Source organism: Aptenodytes patagonicus, chromosome 10 (assembly GCF_965638725.1).
Source record: "Aptenodytes patagonicus chromosome 10, bAptPat1.pri.cur, whole genome shotgun sequence".
Classification (NCBI taxonomy): domain Eukaryota; kingdom Metazoa; phylum Chordata; class Aves; order Sphenisciformes; family Spheniscidae; genus Aptenodytes; species Aptenodytes patagonicus.
The window spans coordinates 7,837,960-7,861,000 of NC_134958.1; the positions used below are offsets into that span (position 1 = coordinate 7,837,960).

Consider the following 23,041-nt stretch of genomic DNA (forward strand, 5'->3'; position numbering starts at 1 on the left):
ACGACAGGTCTTACCAAAATCACCGCTACCAAAAAAAGCACTCAAGGCTTGTTAAGACTCTTGAATGCAGACTAAAAAAAAAACCAACACCCAAACTAACTGAATATGGATGACTGCAAGCCTCCAAATCAAAGAGGGAGTTGACCACTGTTTAAGAGGAAGAAGTCATTGCTTGTTCCAAGATTAAAAACTTATAATTCTGGCCCTGGCTGAAGCACTATCATTCACTAATCTGGTACAATTTAGTCGGGCTGATCCTTCGCTCAGACAGACAGGGCATTATCAAAAGTTCCTCTATTCATTTCGCTTCCTGTTAGCCAGTGAAAGCCCCTTTTATACGCTCCTCGAGAGGCTGTTAAAACCAGGGAAGACTTTCCGATAGAGAAGATAAGGTAGTTGGATTTATTCATGAGAGGAGGAAGGGAAGTTGTACAGGCTGATTACAGCTGCTCCAAAGCTGAAAAGTGGACGTTTGGAGGAGGGAGGTGGAAGATGATGGATTTCTTTATTAATAAGCATTATACCAATAGCATTATTGTTAGAACTAGGCATTACCTCTCCTGATATTCAACTACGGAATTACAGAGATTTTACTCTTAAGTTGGCATCACCAAATAAGCACATATGGTTGAATAATTCAAAAATACATGGATGAGGCAGAATGGGATATTTTTTAAGAGACTGAGCAAATAAAAAAATTTCTTTTTTTTAAAAAAAAACAAACAAACAATACCCAAGTCCAAAAGGATAAACTAGCCAGAATCAGAGGGAAGACACTGCCTAGAAATGCTCTCCAGATTAAGACAGTTCACGTGTAATTTTCAGGGTCAGATCCTGTTCTTATTGCCAACATGAGCACTCAGACTTCAGTGGAGTAGGATGGTGATTTCCCCATTACTTAACATGTGTCAGCAATTTTGAACAGTTGCTTTGCAGATTCTTAGAGCTAACCAAGCAAAACCCCACCACCGAGAGCCCGCTATAGTACTTGGCGGATGAAAAGCTGCCTGGAAACTCTATCAAGACTCTGAAAAACATTCCTCCTATTAATGTTCAAACAATCTGGTATAGTTAAAATAGTTTTAAAATGTAACAAGATGGAAATACAAAAAACCCCACATTTCTCAAGTTTAAAAAGGTCGAGCACTAAAAGTTAGGGCTAACAATGATGGTTGCAGGGGTAAACCCTGCCTCTTCCTTCCCCTCTCCCAGACTATTCTTCTCCAAACGAACTAGCAAAATAAACAAGAATTGAAACACCCACAGCAGAAAATAGTATGCAGCTTTAAAAGAAAGAAAACAACTCAGTTATATTTCTTCATTACTCCATCCAGTCCAAATATATGTCTAGTCATTAACTGTCATCCCCCCTGAAAATGCTGAATGAGATCAATACAAACAAAAATAATAAAAATGTTTTTCAACACACTATTGTATGGACAGGAAGACTTAAAAGACAAGGTGATGCATTTTTGAACAGGCACCAGTTTGAATCAGACAGGGATGGAGTGCAAATCTCTACTGGGCAGAAAGAGGGAATAACCAAACCTCGAATGGCATAAAGGCCCAACAGAGATGGTCCACAGGTCGCCACGTGGAGGGTGAAGTATCAAAGACACTTACGTAAATAGGGACAAGGCTGCCAATGGCTGATAGATTACCTCTTGCTCTGCAGAGTACCAACATGCAACCAAAAAGCAAAGAGCTACAACAAAATCCAGAGCTTGTTTTGATCCGGTTTCTCCTTTAGGTTATTATTAACTCTATACAAAACTTCAGCACAAACTGTACAGACACTCAGTTTGCTCAGTGGTCACATAATTTCTTCTCAGTGATCAAGCAGAGAATTAGGGAACCAGGAGACAACAGTCGCTTTCTATTCTGCCACCAGCCTGGATCTCTTCAGACACATCACTTAAGGCAAAGCTCAGCTGGCACTCACTCTCCCCACTTTGTGCTGCAGTGGAGATCTTGCCTGTTGCAATCACCTACTTCAATCGTAAACTACAGCGGCTTACTTGGCAAACGCTCAAATTTAGTGGGTATTTCAGAAAAAGCTGCCAAGTCTCAGATTCCCCACATAGTAAATAAGGGTAATTTTGCTCACCTATCTTCACACATGCTTTGCAACACAGTATCTGAAGAGACAACATACTGTTATAAATCTGCAATGCACAAAAGCAATTGTACATGTTAATTTGCAGTTTAGCACTATTAATAAGGACAAGTTTATCAAAGTGCAAAGGATGTTTCCTACAGTGGGAATGCTGTAATGGGATGGCAAGACACAGCTTGCTTGTCCTGCACAATTTGTAAGATTGTTGGGTCTTTGTCACAAAACAACTCTTGTTGCACCAATGTTTAATTAAAAACAAGTGAAGAAAGTGCACCCAAACCTTCCCATTTGTTTTCAAGTCTGAGGAACCCACGCTGGAAAGTCACAGCTGATGAACCATTGATACTCACTGCACTGCAAGGAAATAAAGAGGCATGGACTAGATGTTCCTTGGTCAACTCTTTTCAGCTTGATAAAGACCCAAGTGCACCAGATGCTACAGCTGATGCGAGGGAGTCAGACCAAGTTGAACAGTCTTCCCCTCCAAGCTGACAAACTACAAGAAAACCACAACAACAGGCCAATGCCCACTGTTACAGAGCTGGACGCAACTAATTTTGTTCAGTTAAAATATGACTTTACACACATGACAGTTTCAGGAAAGCCAAAAAAAGAACAGGTTTACTTGGCTCTTACATTTCACTGCCCGTCTTCTGCAAATTCAAGGTTGGTTGTTGTGATGATGCTGGCTTTTTTTGTTGGGTTTTTTTGGGTTTTGGTTTGTTGTTTTTTTTTAATAACCCCAAAAGTTCCTACTTCTAAAGACCATGTTATGTTTTTCCCCCTCCTTCACAGGCCTGGCTATGGATACACAGATGCCTAGTTTCTAGCCTCGGTACTGTTAGAAGTTACACTTGGAATAGCTGCGACTGAAGGCAATGGAAGATTTCAATAGTAGTTTCTTTGTCACTCCAAGAATCTGCTTCGCCACAGAAGCCTGCAATTCCAGATTTCTGCATACATTGCGAGGGGCACGTGGCATAGATGCTTACTATAGTAAGCATAGTGGCTGGAGTTCAGCACGTTCCTGGGCAGTTCTGCGGTAGCCATGTTTAGACTGTTAAAGAAGGTTTCAGCAGAGCTCGGAGATGAAAGTCGGCGAAGAAATCCAAAATTCAGAGAGCAAACCCCGCAGATGCAATTCAGACTCTGTAAACTCGTGACTCATTGAAAGAGTATGGGTTTTCCATCTCATCCTCCGAGGGAAGCTGCACCACACGCTCAGAGGTGCCAGAAAGGTTAGAGGGCTGCCAGAGCATGCACAGGAGGTTTGTGTGCAAACAGAATAAACAGCCTCTACTAAATTCTTGTAACCAATTAAGCAACAATTCTCCACTGAGAATATGGCATCGCCCAGCTGCTTACCTAATCCTCAACCCCTGCTTCTTGAGCTGGCTTTCAATTTTTAAGTCTTCCAGTTCTCTTCAGAAGCAAAAGACGAATGAATGCCAATTCTCTAGACATCCTGGTTAAAAGGCAAACAAAAGCCCTGCAAAGACCATCAGTACTCAAGAGTGACTTAACACTAATGAGCTTTCACCAGCAGGTCTGCAAACATTAATGCATGTGAGTAGCCATGCTAAATCCACCCAAATTACCTATCTGCAAGGCTCTCCTCCAGCCTGAACTGGACTTCAAGCCAAGGGAAGACCAAACCTGGAAGATGACTATGGATTTTCTCTGGTCTGCATCCCTGTGTTAAGCTACTCAGTGATGCTAAGCAGCTACATTTTGAATGTGCTGCTTCATCTCGTGTAAAGGGGGGAGAAAAGGAAAAAGAGTCAGAAATAGTACTTATCTGAAAAAAAGCAAATATTTTAAAATAAGTGCTGCTACTGTTTGTAAAATGGCCTGGAAAAGAGCTACATCTGAAATTCCTTAAAAATTGAACACATGTATTTAAAACTGCATACAAGTCAATCTGACAAACGAGCTTAGTTAGGATTGCTTAAATGAAGCTGAGGGTCCTGTCCCCCACCCTCCTCCTAAATAAGCAAGCACAAGTTTCTGGCAGACACTGGCGTGTGAGATTTTAACATTCCCCTTTCCATAAACAGTCATACATCAAGCTCTAAAAATTTGCTTCACAGAAACATTTGCGCTAGTAAAACTCAATTATTCTAATATTTGTATGACACATGCAGGAGGGGTGCATAAAAAGGTTATGGTGAGCTCATTTAAGAATTTAAACAAGTACTTGATAAAAAGTTTTTGAATTATTCAACTCAGCTCCACTATTAATTCAGGCTTCCAAAGGAGTCTTTAAACAATAGCACAGAAGACACTGTATTTATAAAAAAAAGGCAGTATTGAAGCTATCACTGTCTCACAGCGCAAGTCATTCATAATTACAGTCGTAAACGCACACAGGCACGGTATCATGTGTTGGTTCACAATCCTGTCGGATTAACTGGACACTTCGAATATTTATACTAATATTCCTTTCTGGAGAGGCAGCACCATTTCTGTCTAAATATCTTAAGTACTGCTTTTTATGTTAAGAAAGAGCAATTTCTTCAAGAATGTCCAAAGTTGAGAGAAGCGCTCAAGAACAGTACTAAGCAAAATTGGAACAATCTTTTATATTTATTTATTTTTATACCAGCCCACATGGGCTGGCACACAAGTATTTTGCTATGCTGCCCAAAGCTTTAGAGCCAAACTTGCCTGAACACATCATCATGCATCTCTCAGTTACAAACTTTCATACTAAGTTTATGTACAGCACAGCAATTTTCTGCATACTTGCTCCTTGCATACATACCAATTTTTTTTTTCCAAACCTCAGAGCCCCTTTGGAATAATGACCATCTCCAGAGGGAGGAAAAGCAGGGGCCTGCGAAGAGATAACACAAGCGGTGTTCCATTTGTCTGGTACACGCATCCTCTCGCCACCTGCTTCCTTTCTCCCCATCCCTTTTTCTTCCACATCACAGGCTGCTCTTGGTAGTTCAACTCGATGGACGTGAGCCAAGATTTCCTCTCAAAATAACTACTCCAACACCATTTCAGCTATGAGCATCACCCACAGAAACATTCCCGTTTGCATATCGTCCTCTCTCCTGCATCGGTCTGTTCCCAAATAAACTCATGGGCTGGTGATACAAGGTCAGAGAGTTGTGGAAAAAAAACAGGATACCATCCCACTGCATCCAGCCATGCTCCCAGAGCACGGGCAGGATGAGTCAGTCTCCCAATATTGCTGGTTTCAGGCATTTCTGACAGCGTTACTTTAATGACAGTATTTCATTTCCTTCAGCCACCTCATTGAGAGCGCTCAAGTTAAGCATTAATGAAGTGTTTTAACACTCTCACTGTCTGGAGGAGACATGGGGTGTCACCTAACCAGCTGCTCAAGGATGAAGACATAGCTGTTCCGTTCACCAACACAACCAAGACAAGGGTCTTTGCATCACACAAGCTAAGGAGAGGTTTGGGGGTGAGAAGCCTGAGCCAAAACTACCACATTAACAAATACCACTAAGCCCTGGGACAACAGCGGGAGCCTTCCCTGAGCAGAACCAGCAGCACACAGACCACCATAACCCACCCCCCAAAAAAAAAAAACCTAAAGGAAGGTACCTTGCCATTTCTGAAGAAATGGGGGTTCAGATGGCTTTGTTGTTACAAAGCCGAGCCATAGCAGCAGTGCCATCAGCAACACACCTCCTGAAACTTTTTTTTTTTTTAACCCCTTGAATTCAACTTTGCTGCTGTACTTTCCTTCAGACCTACACCCCACCTCCTCATCTGCATGTTCTTACAAATCTGTCTATTTGAAGCACTGGTTTTCCTGACTACGGGTAAGACTAAACACCTGCATCACTGCAAATGTAATTACGGCAAAATACCACGGCTATTTGTAGACTTCCTGTTCATCAAATACTATTAGCGTACCTTTGCCTTGAGCAATTATTTACAGGGCTGGAAATCCTGAAGAGACACTAGAGAGATAGCAGAAGCAACCCCCCCCTCCATTATGCAATGATGCTTTGTATTAGCTTTTGGAATGACTCAGAGGGGAAAACAAAATCATCAGAATAATTCTTTATAAATCTGTCCAACGAAAAGGAGAAAAACAATTTAAATTCAGTTAAAACTCTGCATTAGCTTACTCCAGTCAAGACAGGGGGGCATTTTACACTTCAACTGAATTGGCAGCTCAAATTCAACTTCAGGCTCCAATTCAGGCTTTAAGTCAAATTCCTAAGCAGAGTAAAACCCTTATTAGCCTGCCTTCACTGTAATTTTAATCTTAGTTAATTCTGAGTATGTAATTTATGTTAAGAATAACCCACTTTTTTCCAGAACTGGATATACTGCATGCAGAATTATTCCCTGGCTAGCACAGTTAAGGTTTCCCTTAGAGAAATAATTTTTCACATATTGACAGCAAAACAAAAATCACTGAAAGCTTTAAAAACATGCAAAAGCATTTTCATAAATGCATCACAGCCAGTTGTATTAATTCCCTAACCCATCAAAACCTGGCCGTGCGGTCTCGCTTTAAACCGATGCTATGTACTAGAAAGATTTTTGACCTGTTTAAAAATTGACATTTCTCTTTCACCACACACACACACAAGGGGTGGGAGAAGAGAGGAAAATGCTTCATATTTCTACCTTTAAAAAGGAACAAAAGTAACCCATTCCCTCTCCCCTCCACTTTTCCCAATTTATGATTAAAAGTGCAAACAGAAAAGTAAAAAGAAAACAACTTGTAAAGACATTTCAATTTCGAGTTCCACTAACGTGACAAAATTCATAACAATTTCTCTAGTTTAAATGAAAAAGATTTTAAAGCATTGTCTGAAGTTTACAGAGTCTGCTTTCGAGTCAAAATTGTCAACGCTGCTGGTACACAACACTCACCTGGGTCAGCACAAGCAGTATTTACATCCTGTAGCCGACCTAAAGCTCTGAAGCCCAGGTTACTATCTCTCCCAATCGTGAAACGTTCATTACGTATTTCCTGCATTATTTGCATGGTTTCTTAGGTTTTGGGGTTTTGTTTGGGTTTTTTTTTTTTTAAATGCCCACTTAGTAAAAAGCTACTGAGATCTCCTGCCCAAGCTCAAGAAAAAACACCGCGTGAATTATCAGGGTGGTTTCCTACTCTCCTTTCTGCACTTGCTGCTGCAGTTCCATGTCGTTCCCTTCACTCCCACTCCTCTTTAAGAGGTGGTTTCACGTAAAAGCAGTTCAACTCTTATCACCCATCTCCAAGCCTGCACGTCCGAGTGACGCTTACACCCTGCCAGAGTCTATTTGTATAATGTGAATAGGAGAGACAGGGAATAGTTACGCATTTGCCAAGAGAGGGGTTGTGATTTGAGAGTGAAATCTAAGCAAGATGCACAGCGCAGGAGAAGAGCCGGACTCTACCAAGAGCATGAGATCAGGTCTATCTTGAGTCAGGTCTTGCAGCCGCAGGCTGGCACAAGAACACTAGATATTTTAACGACTTGCACTAAAATCCTCACGAAGAGAAAAAAAATTTAATTACATATTTTAGCCTCTAGATTTTCCTCCATTTTGTGTGGTGTACACATGCAAAAGTTAAGGAGAGGGTTTCCAGGACTCGGCAGCACGTATGGCCCCGCACTGAGCCGTGCTTAGAGCGGGCAGCTGTGCGAGGGAAGCGAACCGGAGAGGACTCGGACAGATGTTTCCATTCACGAACACTGCCAAGGAGCCAGGAATGCCGAGTTCACTACCTTGGTGTTATTTACATTTCACAACATCCAGTAATAACCATGCCACAAGCAGTTTAAAAAAGGAAAATACGGCACAGCGGGGGAACATTTCACCACCCACCTTCGTTAAGGGGGCAAAAATGAAAAGCTTTTTTTATTCCAGTTCTGAAACTTTGCCTTGTTTCATTTTGCCCACTGTCATCCAAACTGGACACCAGCATCCCGAGCCTTGTCTGCAGGACGGCCTCGAGCTAATTACCTGCCATTGCCATTTTGCAAGAGGAGTGCGCATACGCTTGCTTCTGGGGCATCAGGGATGGTTAACTGTGCAGTCTCTGAACCTTCTCCTTCCATTTTCCAGAATAAACCGATTTTTAATCTAGCACAGAGGACAGTCTCTCCTTTAGCAACTGGGCCACAAACCAAATGCTCCCAAGACCAAACCTGGTGCTCTTGGCTCAAAAAATGTCCTTACAAACGGTTGGGAGGGTGCGTTTCAGAGGCATTCGTCCAAACCTCAATCGTGAGACCCAACAGGTTTGAGAATTAGCTGCCAGATCCAGTCTGGCAACCAGAACAGCTACTCCAAGCACTGTCCCATCCACCCAAACACACTGGAGCGTTATACACAGACCACATGCGACGACGCGCTCCGCCTGTCCTGAGGTGCTTCCTGCGGCAAGAGATAGGAAGGGTGATGGGGAAAGCATTTTTTCACACCAGCTTTATGATGCACTAAGTCCTTTCTCAGCCCACAGCAGAGGTATAGAGAAAAACAAAGGTCAATATAACCCATTTCTATGAAAGTCAGTACTTGCTTGAGCTTTTAAAGGGGTTCTGTACTTCAAATACTTGAGCTACACACTCTGTATCGTGTTTCTTTTAAAGTGTCGTGCTAGTGAACACTGCCCAGACAGGGAAACTTTACTGCGAGTTGAGTGCAGGGCTCCACCACAACAGGACACCTTCCTTCCCGAAGTAAACCAGACACTAATGCTATTTATGGATCCCGCTGCAGAACCAGACAGGCTTCCCAGCCACTATTCATCAACGTGCAAATCGGTTTTATTTCATGGCAGGAAGAACAGATTTAAAAGAAAAAAAAAAAAGTCCTAAAGTTCTGCCTTACTTCTTAAAAGAAACGTATTTGAAGAGTAGTTGGAAAATCAACATAGAACAGTAATACCCACAAATAAAGGCTGATCACAACTTTGGAGACCACATTATTTTTTAAGAAAATTGGCAATTTCAAATTAGTTCCTAAAGGATTATTAGGGGAAATCAAACATCCACGGAAAAGAAGGCCAGCTGCTGTACCAAGGGACGGACCTCCAGAAGAACATCAGCTCCATCACACCCCCACACCCAGAAGAAAGGCAGGGAACATAACCGTGAAATCTTCCTTACCTTGCAGGAAAAAGACTACATCGGAGTTTCCAGAGACGCATAGCTGGACAACATTCACCAGCACTACTTTTAAACATTAACACTGCAGAGTCCACTGACTTGTCCTTCTAACTCTTTGGGGTTTTAGTGGGAAGTACAACTTTGTTCTTACAAGCATTTTCATAGAAGCACCTTTGCATTTAAAATGCCAACTGTAAATGCATCTGCTATTCAGATAAAGCACCCACATGCACGTAATTTGATATACAAGAAGTTTTACAGAGCTCTCAAAGAGCCCAAGGACATTTGGAAGGGTAGATGCAAGTTTAGAATGAGTCTTAGCATATCATCAGAAAAAAACAATTCTATTCTTAGATATCTCCCTTTGGTGTTTCTTGTAATCTTCCTTTTTTTTTTTATCCTACTCCTTTGAGAAAGTAAGTTGTTTGGTTATTAGGAAAAAAAAAAAAAAATGGAAGAACCTGTTCTGCAAGGCATACGAACAAAGCAGTATCTTCCAAAAAAAGAAAAGCTCATTCAAAAGTATGTAAATATTAGGGTTGGTAACACAAACAATAAAACCACAGGAAACACAAGAAATTAAGAATAGATCAGGACTTATTCGATTTCCTGGCTGCTGGATATATAAGCACTTTTCTGGGTTGGAGGTATCAGACAAGATTTATTTTCTGAATAACAGACATCAGGGAGTTGACACAGATAATTTAAAAAGAGGCAAACAAAAATCCATGTCTGTTCCGATCCTGCCTGTGCTCCTTAACAGGCAAGGACACCAACCACCAGCCAAGGCAACGACACCCAGGACCTGGCACATCACAGCGCCGGGGTTCAGCATCCCGCAGCAAGCAGTGAATTAAAGTTTGCTAACTTCAAGGAGAAGTTAGCAAACAGGGTCACTCCTGTATCTTCACAGTATGCCGCTTACTGCCCAGGACACATCCTAAAGTCTGCTCTTGAGTGAGGGATGGCTTGCTAACACTGAAGCTGAGCAAGAAGCAGAGGTGACAATTAGTTCCCAACATGCAGGGTGGTCCGTGCCACCGCCACCCCGCAACTCTCCCTGGCTGGAAGGCACACATCCAGAGCTCATCAGTGCATTCCCCAGCTCGGGCGTATTCCCAAATTCCCCATTGCTGCTAGGCTCTCATCTAGCAGCATCCCAAAAGCTCTTTCTCTCCTCTCCATCATGAGAATTTTTTTTTTTTTTTTGCCAACTGGCCAGAAGCGACGCAGTCCCAACTAGACAGAGTTTTACATCTCATGTGCAGGAGTTCAAAACGCTGCTCTGCTGAGCATCACGGCCACATTAACACAACCAGGCTGCAACAGCTCCCCGCTCCTCATTCTGACTTCCATCAAATGCTAAACCAAGTCTCCTTCTTCATCCTCAAGTTATCCAGTGGCTCAGATCCAGCATTATCTAAGAGTCAAAAAAATCCCTACAAAGAAAACAGTTTATCTCCTTCAATGCAAACACCAAGTGATGTAGCATTCCCGAAGACAAAATTTAACAAGACTTAAAGCATGATTCCTCCAAAACAGTCTAAGTTTCTCTTGGCACTGAAATATCACAAGCCCAAGGCATAAATACACACAGGTATTTATGCAAACAGTACTATTCTTTTTTAATTAATATCAGAAGCACTGATGAGACTAGGATTTTAGTAAAAATTGGCAAAGATTTTACAACTTAGTTCCTGGAGAGGGGAAAAAAATGAAGACTCTTCTAAGCAGAGCATTAAAAAACTTTATAAGTTTACACTCACTTGATAACTTTTATCATTTTTAGGCATTTCAAATGCTCAATCTTTTTGTACAAGGCAACTGTACAATAACTGTGTGATTGCCATTTATCTGCAATCTCATCATATTAATTGACATAGCAGAGGGGATGGGTCACACACACAATCCAGTAAAGAAATGCTAAAAAAAGCCCACTCATGTTTTGTAGTTTCAGGAAGATGTATACATTTTCAAGCACTTTCTTTGCCGCAAGTCCTCCATCCTCCTCAAGTAGTTTTGAGTTTTCATTTCAAAACTTGCCCTCCGCTTACTGAAGTGTTTTCCTTTTATACACCCGCTGTAAGTTGTTGCTGGGATAGGATCTCTTACTAGTCTCAAACAGCCCGATGACTTCTGAACTTTGAGATTATAAAGCAAGAAAGTTACTGAACACTCACATGCAAGTCAATTGGCTAAGAAAAAGCAGCACAAAGTCCTGCCAAAATCCTAGCTAATCTGATAAAGGAAAAACCAGGGAGGTCTAAGCACTAAACCCCACAGTTTAAACAGAGCCAATTCCAGCTGCAGAAGGACGCACATCACATTTAGCTGGGTACCTCTTCTTCAGAAATGACATCGGAAGAGACAAGATTTTACCACCTTAAAGGTACTGCCCGTAAGTAAATTGTAAAATTCCCAAAATACAGGAAAATATGGGACGGACACATGAATTTCATACAGATCGACAAATGCTGCTTGTAATCTGACTGGAAGGAGGGAGAAACAAATTAACGAGACGTACGTGACATGCAGCCAGTTACCACTTAAGTACTTCTTTAATTCTCCTACTTTCAATGCACTTCACAAACAATTAATCCTCTTAACATCCATGCAAGCATATTTATTATCCACAGTTTTAGCTTGTAAGCTCTTCAAGCAATGAGCTAGTTCTTTTTCTAGCTTAATACATGGCTCATGAAAATTGGGACCGAGGCCCTGTTTTAACTGTGAAACGGCTGCCAAGAAGTCAGCTCCCATCACCGCACTCCCCTCCAGCATCTTACAGAGGAGACAAGCAAGACACCCACTCAAGGACATGCTTTTAAACTAGTTAAAAGCGCTTTTAAACTAGTTAAGTGCTCAAATCTCAGCCTCCATGCTACACGCACCCTTCTTCAGGCTACATTACCAAAAGACTCAGTCAAAAATTAATTAGTAGCCCTGGCCAGGGTGGCAAAGTAGCTCCAGATTTTGGAGACTCCCAAGCCAACATTACACAAGCGGATTCACACTCTCGTGCCCTAGTCAGCGGGACTCCACGGAGCCACCAGCGCACCAACACAGCCGCACGGCGGGCACCGACGTAACCCCCAGCATCCTCCCACGGTGGACCTGAGGACAACATATGTTTGTTTTCCTGTTGGCAACCACACTACTTAATATAGAAAAACCTGCAGTTAACAGAAACATTTGCAGCAACGTTTCGCCTTGCATCACACAAAAGTGTAAAGAGTCACCTGGACCTTGTGAAATGAATGTGCGTTACACAAAACTTCCTTTTATAACAGTACATATAAAAGGGGTTTAGTCTTTATTTCTCTACTCAGCTGAGACAACCTACCTTCTTTGCAGCTGCTAGGAGAAGAGAAACTATAAACATTTACATTTAATGCAACAAAAGGCTTGCTCACCACCTCTTGTGTTCCACTGTGCTCTTAGATGGTGATCACTCATCGTAAAAATGGGTGGAGCAGCTGCAAACCACTCAGCAATGGAAAAACTGATTGCCGTGTTCAAGGGAAGCTCCTGCAGAGGCTGGAAACCCCACTGAAATGAAGTGCTGTCATTACTCCCCGGATGGGAAGTCCTTCAGCTACGGACGCAAACACATCTGCTACGTAGCACATGAACCGGCGTGTTTTACTTTTATCTCCAGAATCATCCTCTGCACCAACTCAAAGAACTTCAGAGCAGGCTATGGAAACTGTTTTAATCTAGGTCACACGTGAACTCATTCACCTCCAGTTTGTTTTTAAAACAATTAAAAACCGGCACTCCCCAAGTACGAAGTGCAGACTTTAAGACGTCCAGTGCCATCAGTACTGCAGCCTTGTTGCTACGGTGAAAGATTTATGGTAGCAGGGAACAAAAGAACAACAAAATTCATCACGTAGCATCGGAGGTACATCACCTAAACCTCATTCCTCAGCTGACTCACTAAGTGATATTAACTCAAAAAAAAGGGCAAGTCCCAGTTTTGCTGCCATCTTAGTTGTGGGTTCGGCAATTAGGAAGCATGCTGTGGTGTGTACAAGCTCGTGTGCCAAAAAAAATTGCTTTGTATAAGGGTCAAATCTGGCCATCCTGTCTCCCCTTCCCCCCAAAAAATAAATCACTTCCCCCCCTTCCTTTAACACCTGCTTCCTCCATCTGAGCATTCATTGTCCCACTGCTATTATGGGACCGAAGGCTTCAGCATCCCAGAGGAAACTCAGGAGGGAAACCAGTGTATAAAGTGAGCAAGACTCTCATTCACTTCAGCAATCTCATGCCTCGGCATCCCCTATTTTCCCTCTCTTCCTATTGACAGCAGCTTTCAAGATTCGACCGGGTGTTGAGAGCCACATGTGCCACACATCCTGGTACTGAACCCCACCGTGCCCATGGACACTAGTGCAGACCACTTGCCTTGCTCTTGCACCTCCCCAGGGACCCACAACCAATGCCGTGGGGCAAGAAACAAGGCCGGACAGACTGTGGGCTGACCCAGCACGGCTTTTCATACAGTTGCACCAAAGGGAGGGACTTCACATGAGCAGCTGTTCTGTGCTCCCCTAAAACGCAGCAGGAGCAGAGCAGCATCCCTCCTGCAGCCCAGCATCAGGGACACGGTGAAAGGGGTCTTCGGGCAAAACCCATCCTCGGCATCACCTTCCGTTAGGAGGTTTTTATCTCCTGCAGGAGGTCTCTGCGCAGACTCACACACTCCCTTCGGTCTTCCCTACGCTGAAAACAGGTATACCTGCAAGAACACGAGTCAGCCAGCATCCATGCGTGACACATGCCAGGTGTGTTAATCCATGGAAAAAGACAGGGTGAGTCAGTAGTTTGAGTCTGAAGACAGTCCGGTTTAGAACAGCCGCTCCGTGCCAAAATCCTTGTTTGTAATGGTTTTATTAACTACAGCATTCAGACTTACAGAGCAGTTACACCACTGGGGGCAGAGACACATTGGGAAAGAGATTTACTTTCCCAAGTAGCTTTGCCAGAAACCTCAGATACAATTTAGATGAAGCTACAAAGTACGTCACAGGTTTTAAGATAACTTACTGCTCCAATTGGCATTAGTCATGGGTGATAAAAAGCACAGGGGATTCAAACATGACACATCGGGCAGTTTCTCTCAACACAAAGTTTTGAACATCATCATCAAATGACATACACCCTTCTGCTTTAAGATGACCACCTTAAATCATGCTCATGGAGAATAAGTCTCACCAAAATTCAGCCTCGTATTAAAATAAGTAATTCATCACTTATTTTCCCTCCCACTCAGAAATAAAACCTGAAGTAGCTGCTACAGAAGAAAATCCTTAAATCCTTCCTTTTACACTGGATCAGGCTAATCACAGCAGTGCTGTCACACTGTAAATAACATCTCACGTTCAACAACAATTTGGGGAAGTTTCTCACCATGTATTTTGCAAACGTAACACCAAGTTGAAAACGGTTCAGCAAAAAGGCTAAAGGGTAATGACTTTTGTGAAAGGTAGACTAGCCACCTGAATGAAGTAAAAAAAAAAATATGCCAACAGAGACTAGAAGCAGTTGGAAGTTACTCTGGCAAATGCTAAACATTTTGCATAGCTGATTAGAAAGTTTCACAAGTGCTTGAAACCAAGATGCAATGGATCGGTTGCAACTACCTGAGCTCATACATTTTAAAGAGTGTCTCAGAAGAGCGACTACGCAGGATCCAACTCAGGCATACAAGCGATCAGCTGCCATCCCAGGATTTCCAAGGAAATCAAGAAGTGACCTCGTGCAAGGATCAAACATACAAGAAAACTGACAGTTCACTTGCCACATCTACTGATTAAAAAATTATCACCGGTTTCAGAAAGGCAAGAGCATCTAGATCGGAAAATAATTTATTACAAACAAGTTATGGAATCACAGGAAAATTTTTTTGAAATGAAGAGATTGGGTCGTTTTGAAGAAATTAAAAGGTGAATTCCTGGTCCTTATGAAGGGGAAAGAGATTCAAAGGAAAATACAAGTGGTCAAGGAGGATTAACTTTGTCAAATGAACCCCGGCTACAGAATTACAGGTTAACCTGTGAAAAAGCACACCATTCTGGATGCTGCAGCCAAGGCCAAAATCAAGGTCCTCTGTGAACCGTGAAAGCCCACAAGGTCCTCACCACCAGCAGTCCTCACAGTGATGAGAAACCCCGCAGGAGGCTGCCCAGAGGCACCTAAACCCAACCTCACACACAAAACATGCTTGGAATATACTCTATTTCAAGCCCTCAACACAAGTGCTGCAGGAGGTGCTGACAGTTGTTTGAGGGGTATTTTTTCCCTTACGCTTACTCCAATCCCACGTGCAATATTTGAGAAGTTCCCAATGCACCTTTGTTACAGTTCAGCATTTGGACTGTGAGAACTGCATCGCTACCCCCACAAGGAATTTAGCTTTTTCTCACCCATAATAAAAATCACCCAATAAACTCTTCAGCATCTGATTGTTAGGGTTTTTTTTAATATATATATCTATAAAATAGTCTTGTTAGACTGCCTGACCATGTCACAACATACGGTCCATTACAACAGAATTAAAGCTTACTTTTTGCAAGATATCACACTGCATATTCTTTAAGGACTGTTGACTACTTAAAAATATTTGTGATTACACTTTCATCCCCTGTTCCTCAACAACTTAGAAGCGTACCTAAAATGGTTATAAAGAAAATAAAAATTATAAAAATGGCAAGGCTTATTTTTGCAGAGAAGATGTATCTTCACTCTAGATAGAAATAATTGCAGTCTTAGGGAACTTAAAAAGGAAACGCTTTGACTTCTAACTCACTGGCTTATCTTAAAAACACATCTATCTCCCTTGTCGTCTTCGCATGCTATAAAACAGGGACGGGCACCACAGTCAAATGCTTTCTTTGCAATCGGAAAAGCACCTCCAAGGGTATAGCTCGAGGAGCATTTTTCCTGGTGGAAGCACCGGAGCCTCTGCCAGGGCAGCTGCTCGTGAGACCACGAAGAGACATGAGTTGGGGAACTGATCCAGGTAAAGAATGAACTTTTTCACTGAACTGATCTAAGGTATGAATTGTACAGAGGAAAAAAAAAAAAATATTAACTGGAATCCATTTCCCAGTCTGGTTCACTGAACAGACCCACAAATACCAGCATGGCCCAGCTGGGGAACTGGAAGAGGCTGCTTACGCCTACACCGACGCACAAATGAGATCACAAAATTACAGTTTGAGTTTAGGATGACACTGAAAAAGTTTTACCTATCGCATGCTTCCACCAGCGGTCCCTGGAAGGGCATTAAACTGTTTACAGGATTTGTGGCGTCGCAGCGTATTTGTCATGTAGACATCAGAGGAGTCACCCTGTTTCCGTGACGAAGGGCCATAAATACATAGAGATATATCTTTTTCAAAAAGATCTGTATAGCTTGACTGCAGCAACAAGTTCCCGGCGTAGCTGCTTTCCCTGGAGCGCTGCCATCATATTTTCTTATCACTAACCAAAGTAACTAACCAGCTAACTCCCAGTGATGTGCTTTGCCTTCTAGATCTGCATAAAGGTCATTTGCAAGGGAGAAAGGCAGGCTTAAAAAAATAAATAAATAAAAAGACAACATTATGCCACATCCACAGCTTTGTTTCCAAAAGTAACTAAGAAGTGCAATGCCAGGCTGCAACACCACGACTGAAGTGTTTGGCTATTCAGTAAGTACAAGGAGTGGCTGATTCCCTCCCCACAGCAAGATTGTTGACAGCTGTTTTAGAAGAGAAAAAAGTGAAGCGAGAAGTGAAGCATGACTAAGCTATTCATAAAAATCTCACTGCATCTAACACCTTAACAACAAGTTTTGATTTAGAAAAAGTGCAGTGCTTCCTGGAAGTGACTGTTCTGGTGGTACATGCCAGACCTGAACCAGGCTCCCAACTGGATTATATCCCCCGTGGCAAACCCCATAGCAGCAAAGCAGAACTGTATCTACACCCAAAGCTATCTTGCTTCAGAAAGTCACTCATTACCTTTATCTATCCTACAGGTGATCAATGCAAGCAAGATGACACATGAGCAGTTGGCACCAAGCAGCACCCAGTAATCACAAGCTGCAGGCTGCAAGGTGCTTCCCACCCCAGCTTTCCGCATCCAGCCTTTCGTGTGCCTGCAAATAGGATGCTGCTTACGTTATCCTCCACCTGGAAACCACACAAACTGCCAACTCCCTGTCCAGGAGGCTGGTAAAACACAGGGACACGATCACACAGGGAAGGCATATCATACCTTTACGGCCTCCTGGACTAACACTGCCTTCCATCAGTAGAGCAAAACCAAAACCAAATAGTTCCTCCATACTAATCAGCTATGTGGTTTAGTTTACTTCAGGCTATTTATCACCGGTGTGGGGAACCCCTATAGAAATAACACTTAATAGCACTCAAGCAGATTGCAGAGATAACCAGCTACAGTAATAAGTAGAAAAGCTTCCAAGCTGCTTCAAGAACTGTATTATAGGCGAGTGGATCACCACCAACTACCAGGCAGAGAAAACCGATACGTTGGTGCCCTGGAAACAGAGTGGAAAAGAAATAGGTATAGCAGGCATGACAACTTCCACTGACCATTTTTTTGTTAAGTAGTATCTATTAAAATGCATTATGCCAGCAGAAAATTATATGGAAACACCCACTGCCTCTGTAACACAGGAGCAGGTGCATACCACCAATAAACCTACCAATGTTTTTTTCCTCTAGTATAATTTATTGACCACTGCCTTAATTCATGCTTTCGATAGAATAACCAGATTCCTTTAACAGTACTTAATCCTCCTCTTAGCACAGGAGCATACCCTAGACCAGAAAACAGCTTACTCAGGAGCATACCCTGCTGAGAGATTAGCAGCAAGTTCTGCATAAGCCTGAGTCTCAAAGCGTCCCTATACAGACTGTGTTTAAAAACATCCATCATCGGACAGTACCTGGCAGAGCTCTGCTTCTATGAGAAGCTTTGACTTCTTAACTGCGTTCTCCTCCTTTGATGCTGCGAAGCTGTAAATCAGGAACATCGAGCTCCTGCCTTTCTCTCTGGCTGCAGTCCCTGGCTGGACTCTGTTACTCCAAACACGCCGTGCCCTCACCTCTTGGGCTATGCCAGCCATCCCTTGGCCGCCGGAGCCAGGCAGGAGATGCAGGCTGGAACGCCATCACACAACGTGGTGCATCCATACTACTTGCGGGAGACTCATCATTCAGGCTACCTACAAAACCCGTCTGCCTTGCAGAACTCAACATCCATGCCCTTCTAGCAACAGCCCTAGGTTAGCCTGTCTGCCCAGCACCGGGCAGCGCTGGAAGGACAGACAGGAGACGTATTAGGCTCAACCCATGAATGTGGAAGATAGGTACATGCTTGAACTCATGCCAAGGGACAACACATGCCCAGATGATCCTCACCTCGCCTAACACACCCTTACCCTGCTATCAGGCTTGTCAAAAAAAAAAAAAAAAAAGAAACAACCCCAAGTGTCCAAGCAAGATATTGTCACCATGGAAGGTGACCACCTGGACCACAGCGTCCCAAAGCACAAGTGTCTTCTGATCAAATGCTCCTCTCGTACAGACAGCAGCTTCTATCCACAGGCACGGATGTTATGAGGTTAACGTCAATCTACTCCTACTGCTGAGGTATCTATGTATAAAAATACACCTCCTCTAACACGGTAATAAATGAATCATTAGTACCTTACCTTTAAGGAACTATGTGGAACTTGGTTCACCTTTGCAATTCCACAAGAGCTCAGGAAGGGCGTGCAAAACATAAAAAACGCACCTGGCGAGGGACGGATTTTAAGCTGAAGAGAGTCACCACAAACAGAAATAACGTAGCATGGCCCTTTAAAACTGATTAGATTACATTAGCCAAAACTCCCAGCACACAAGACATTCATGGATCTCAGACCAACTGTCTAAACTCAGCTCTGAAGCTACATGCTTTACATATTTCTACTGCATCGCATATCTCCATGAGTACCTAAAGTTTTACGGCTGACAAAGATTACAGGGAACACCACAGCTACCAACTGTCCTACAGAAGTACAGCATTTCTAATCCCTTTATCGAGCCCCTGTCTGGTCATCCACAACAGAATCGGTACAGCACACTCTTCAAAAAAAACTTTTGAAAAATCACTTTTTCCACTTCTGAGCTCCAGCTAATGTGAAGCCCGGTAAAGGACACTGGAGCAGAACCAATTACAGAGGTCAGCAAAACTGATCTCTACTAATCCCGACTCCTTTATATGACTTGCGGGAATAACACAGTCACAGAAGGTGGATTAATAAACCCCGACAATTTACAGGTTAAGAAACAACCACCCTTGCACAATCCTCACCCAGAAACTCCCGCATTTGCTTCAAAAGAAGAGTGTCTCCACTCGAGAAGGAAGAAAAAACACGTTATATTTTCAAGCGACAGAGTGAATGCATAAAACAGGCCCCACGGCAATGACCCTCTGAGTAACTTCAAAGGCCCACTCAGCCCCAAAGGTGAGAAAAACCAACACCGGCCGGTTACATAGGAGACTCTGATATTAAAGCCCAGATTACTTTCTTTGCAATAAACTGAGATACAAAGTTGCGTCAGCGAAGCTGGAGGGTTTTGTGGTTTTTTTTTTTTTTTTCAGATCAAGATATCAATAATTTCAATAGCGAGGAAGTGGAGGGAGGCTGGGGGCCAGGCGGGGGGGGGGCGGCGGTCTGTGCCCGGGCACACACTCGGGGCACTCTCCGCGCCCGCCTCCCCCGGGGAGCGGGGCCGCCACCCCCGCGCCGGCAGCGGGGGGACCGCGCCCGGCCCCAGCCCCGGCCCGCCGCGCACCGCCGGCCCGCAGACAATAGCGGCGGGGAGCAGCCGCGCGAGAAAATACAGAAAGTAAATTCAAAACAAATGATAAGAATAAAATGAAAGGGAATAAAGACACGCGAGGGAGAGGGGGCCCCTCGGAGCGGCTCCACGCGAAGTTGCGCGGAGAAAAAGCCCCGAGGAAGAGGAGGAGGAAGGGCGGGGGAAGCGTGCGAGGACGCGGGAAGAGGAGGGGGGCTCCCGCACCACCCCCCGGGGGAAAGACCCCCCCCCTCCTCCGCCCCCGCCAGGGGCCTCCCCAAACTTTCCCCCACCCCTTCGCCCAACTCCTGCGGGGCAGACTCACCGCGGGGGCCCGGCGGGCGGCTTCGCCCCTGGCAGCGGGGCCGGGAGGGAAGGGAAGGGAGAGGGAAGGGGACGGGGAGGGGGAAAGAGGCGGCCGGGCCGGGTGCTCTCCGCCCGGGGAGGCGGGCAGGAAGGAGGGCCGGGGGCTGCGGGCTTGCAACCTGAGCAGCGCCGCCGCTGCCGCCGTGCCCGTGCCCGCCCCCGCGCCGCGCCGCCAGCCCGCATGCGCCGCCGCGGAGCCGCGCGGAGCGGGGCCGCCCCCGGGGAGCGGGCGGGGAGGTGGGCGGCGGGGTGGGGGGGGGTGCTGCGCGGTGGAGAGTGGCGCCGCCGAAAACTTGCTCGGAGACGAGTCTCAGCTGCGCTTGCCCCGTCTCCCGCCGAGGGCGAGGGCCGGCTGGGAAAAGCCCGGGAGCCCCGGTCTGGGCGAGTGCGGGTTCCTCACCTGCCGGCCTGTCACCTGGCCGCTTCTCCCTCCCGGTTGCCCTTTCCCGGTTTACTCAGCTGCCGTGGGAGATCCGTGTACCTGTTTATAATATCGTGCTGCTGGTGTGAAAGGACACGGGCAACTTTTTATGCTGCGGGTTTATTTTTATTTGAGGGGGATACTTCCTTCCCACGCGCTGAACTTCAGCTTTAAGGGCCTGTGTTGCTTCGGGATGCGATTCTCGCATTCCCACCTCCAGCAGTTACAAAGCCTCTTACAGAGCTGAGAGCAGAAGCTGTCCAGCCGTGAAGGTGCTCTGCTGCACGCAAACGCTGCACATGTATACCTATCACAAAATCAACTTGAGCCCCACCAAGCCAGCCCACGGCCTTGTCCTGCCTCTCACCGCCTTTCCCCCGTTCCTCTACCATTCTGTGAGGCGTGTACGTTTGATCGAGGAACATCTCCCATACCATTCCCACGCCTTGCCCTGGAAAAATGGTGGAAATGGCAACCCACCATTAGCAAACAAGTTCCTGGGGCCTGTGCTCTGCATGTGGCTGGGTTTGAGGAGGCCCCAGGGAATGAAGATGCATGATCTGTTGTGGCGGTGACTTGCCTTCAGTTACCATTTTTGTTAGAAGCTCTTTGGAAACGTGTACATGTGGTGGCCCAACATTTCCACTCGGCTTAACCTACTGCACACGCGTCTATCCCACTAGACCTGGTGGTGACCGGGTGATCGTGCCCACAAAAACAGTAGCAACACTGAGTTAAATGTGCATTTTGTGCCCCACTAGAGCTGGGCAGCCCCACCTGATGACAACCAACCCCAAAAACGCTTTACAATACTTTCCGAAGAGACCTTGCTGCTGGCCAGAGCACTGGGCAAAGGCTGCAGGTAATTCCCATACATCATGTTCTCCTTAGGTAGAACAGAAATAACAATATTGTGTACGGTACAGAAGATTTTCTGCTGAAAACCCTGTGTGTGAACTTGGCATTGTCTTCCAAAATATGCACTGTTGATTCTGTTTAAATCAACTGAAATAATAAAAATGGTTTCGACCCTTGTGCAATGTGGTCATTTTGGAGGCTGGAACGTACCAGCATCATATACCCATTTTAACCAGGAGCAATAGTTTTTCTTATGTGGCTCCAACAGGGAGAGGCACATGAGAGCAGGGACACTGGAAATACATTTCATTTGCCTTCCTCCCACCCCTGTAAGAAGGGCTTATGAGGCAGATCACTTGGAAGTTCCCAGCTGGAAGTTCCCCTCAAGAAGAGGGGTCAGACGCAGTGATGGCTCAGGAAAGAGCACCATCTAGTGAAAAGCCACTTCTTGCAGAAACTCTGTCCCTTACGAGTCTCCAACCAAACAATGACTGACTCAGCCCAGCCCAACCTACCTCATAACATCTGAGGCAATCCTGAGCGAGGTAGCATGGTAACAGGTAACAGATGCCTAACATTTTCCATAACACGCACACCGAGATCTTTAGCTCTACCCTCTTGGTTGTCCATCAAGGGAACATTTCTCCTCTGCTTGTCAACTCCAGCCTGGCAAGTCAGCCGCTGTCTTCTGCTGCCTCACCTGGAGCTGACACAGCCCTGGTCTTGCTGTAGGGGGCCCCCAGCCACGTTGTGGGGATCAGAAGCCCCAAAGAGAGGGCTTAACCTCCCGGCTGAGTCTGTACCGGCTGCGTACATGCCCATGCATATGGGCTCACACGTGCCACTCTTGCAAATAGTTTGGAAATGCTTTTGGGGAGTCTTTTCAGCACAAGGGTGCAAAGGTACTCTGCCAGCAATGCTGTCCAGGAGCATTTACTGTAGTCATAATATTCGAAACCAGGAGGCAAGGAAATTAGCATGGAAAATATTGAGGAAAGATGACGCAGCAGTTTAGCACCAAAGCAGGAGGATCAACTGATGGGCCCCATCCATCAAAGGTATTATGGCCCTTTCAGTCAAGGAGGGTGAATCAAAACACAGGCAGAGAAGGTGTAATTTTTCCTATCAGAAATATTCCCCTCCAGAGTGGGCTTCTCCAGCTGCCCACATGTCCCCAGAGTGCCAGGCGCTGGTGGTGACTTAGGTGAGGAATTAGCAAAGGTAGACAGGGCTGTGGGATGGGTAGACAGCTCTCTAGACTGCCAGGGGGTCGGACAGAGGCTCAGTTTAGATCTGAGCCCAGGTCCCCCTT

The 23,041-nt window shown here is 44.8% G+C and overlaps 1 protein-coding gene across 6 annotated transcripts in view; it reads right to left on the bottom strand.

The window, feature by feature from the left end:
- AKAP13 (A-kinase anchoring protein 13) overlaps positions 1–20,572 on the bottom strand; it is a 228,407-nt gene extending 207,835 nt beyond the window's left edge. For all 6 annotated transcript variants that reach the window (XM_076347955.1, XM_076347960.1, XM_076347959.1 and 3 more), the window contains exon 1: positions 20,410–20,572. The gene's annotated coding sequence lies outside the window, so the exon portion shown is untranslated. The remainder of the gene's footprint in view (positions 1–20,409) is intronic.
- Positions 20,573–23,041: the final 2,469 nt, after the last annotated feature.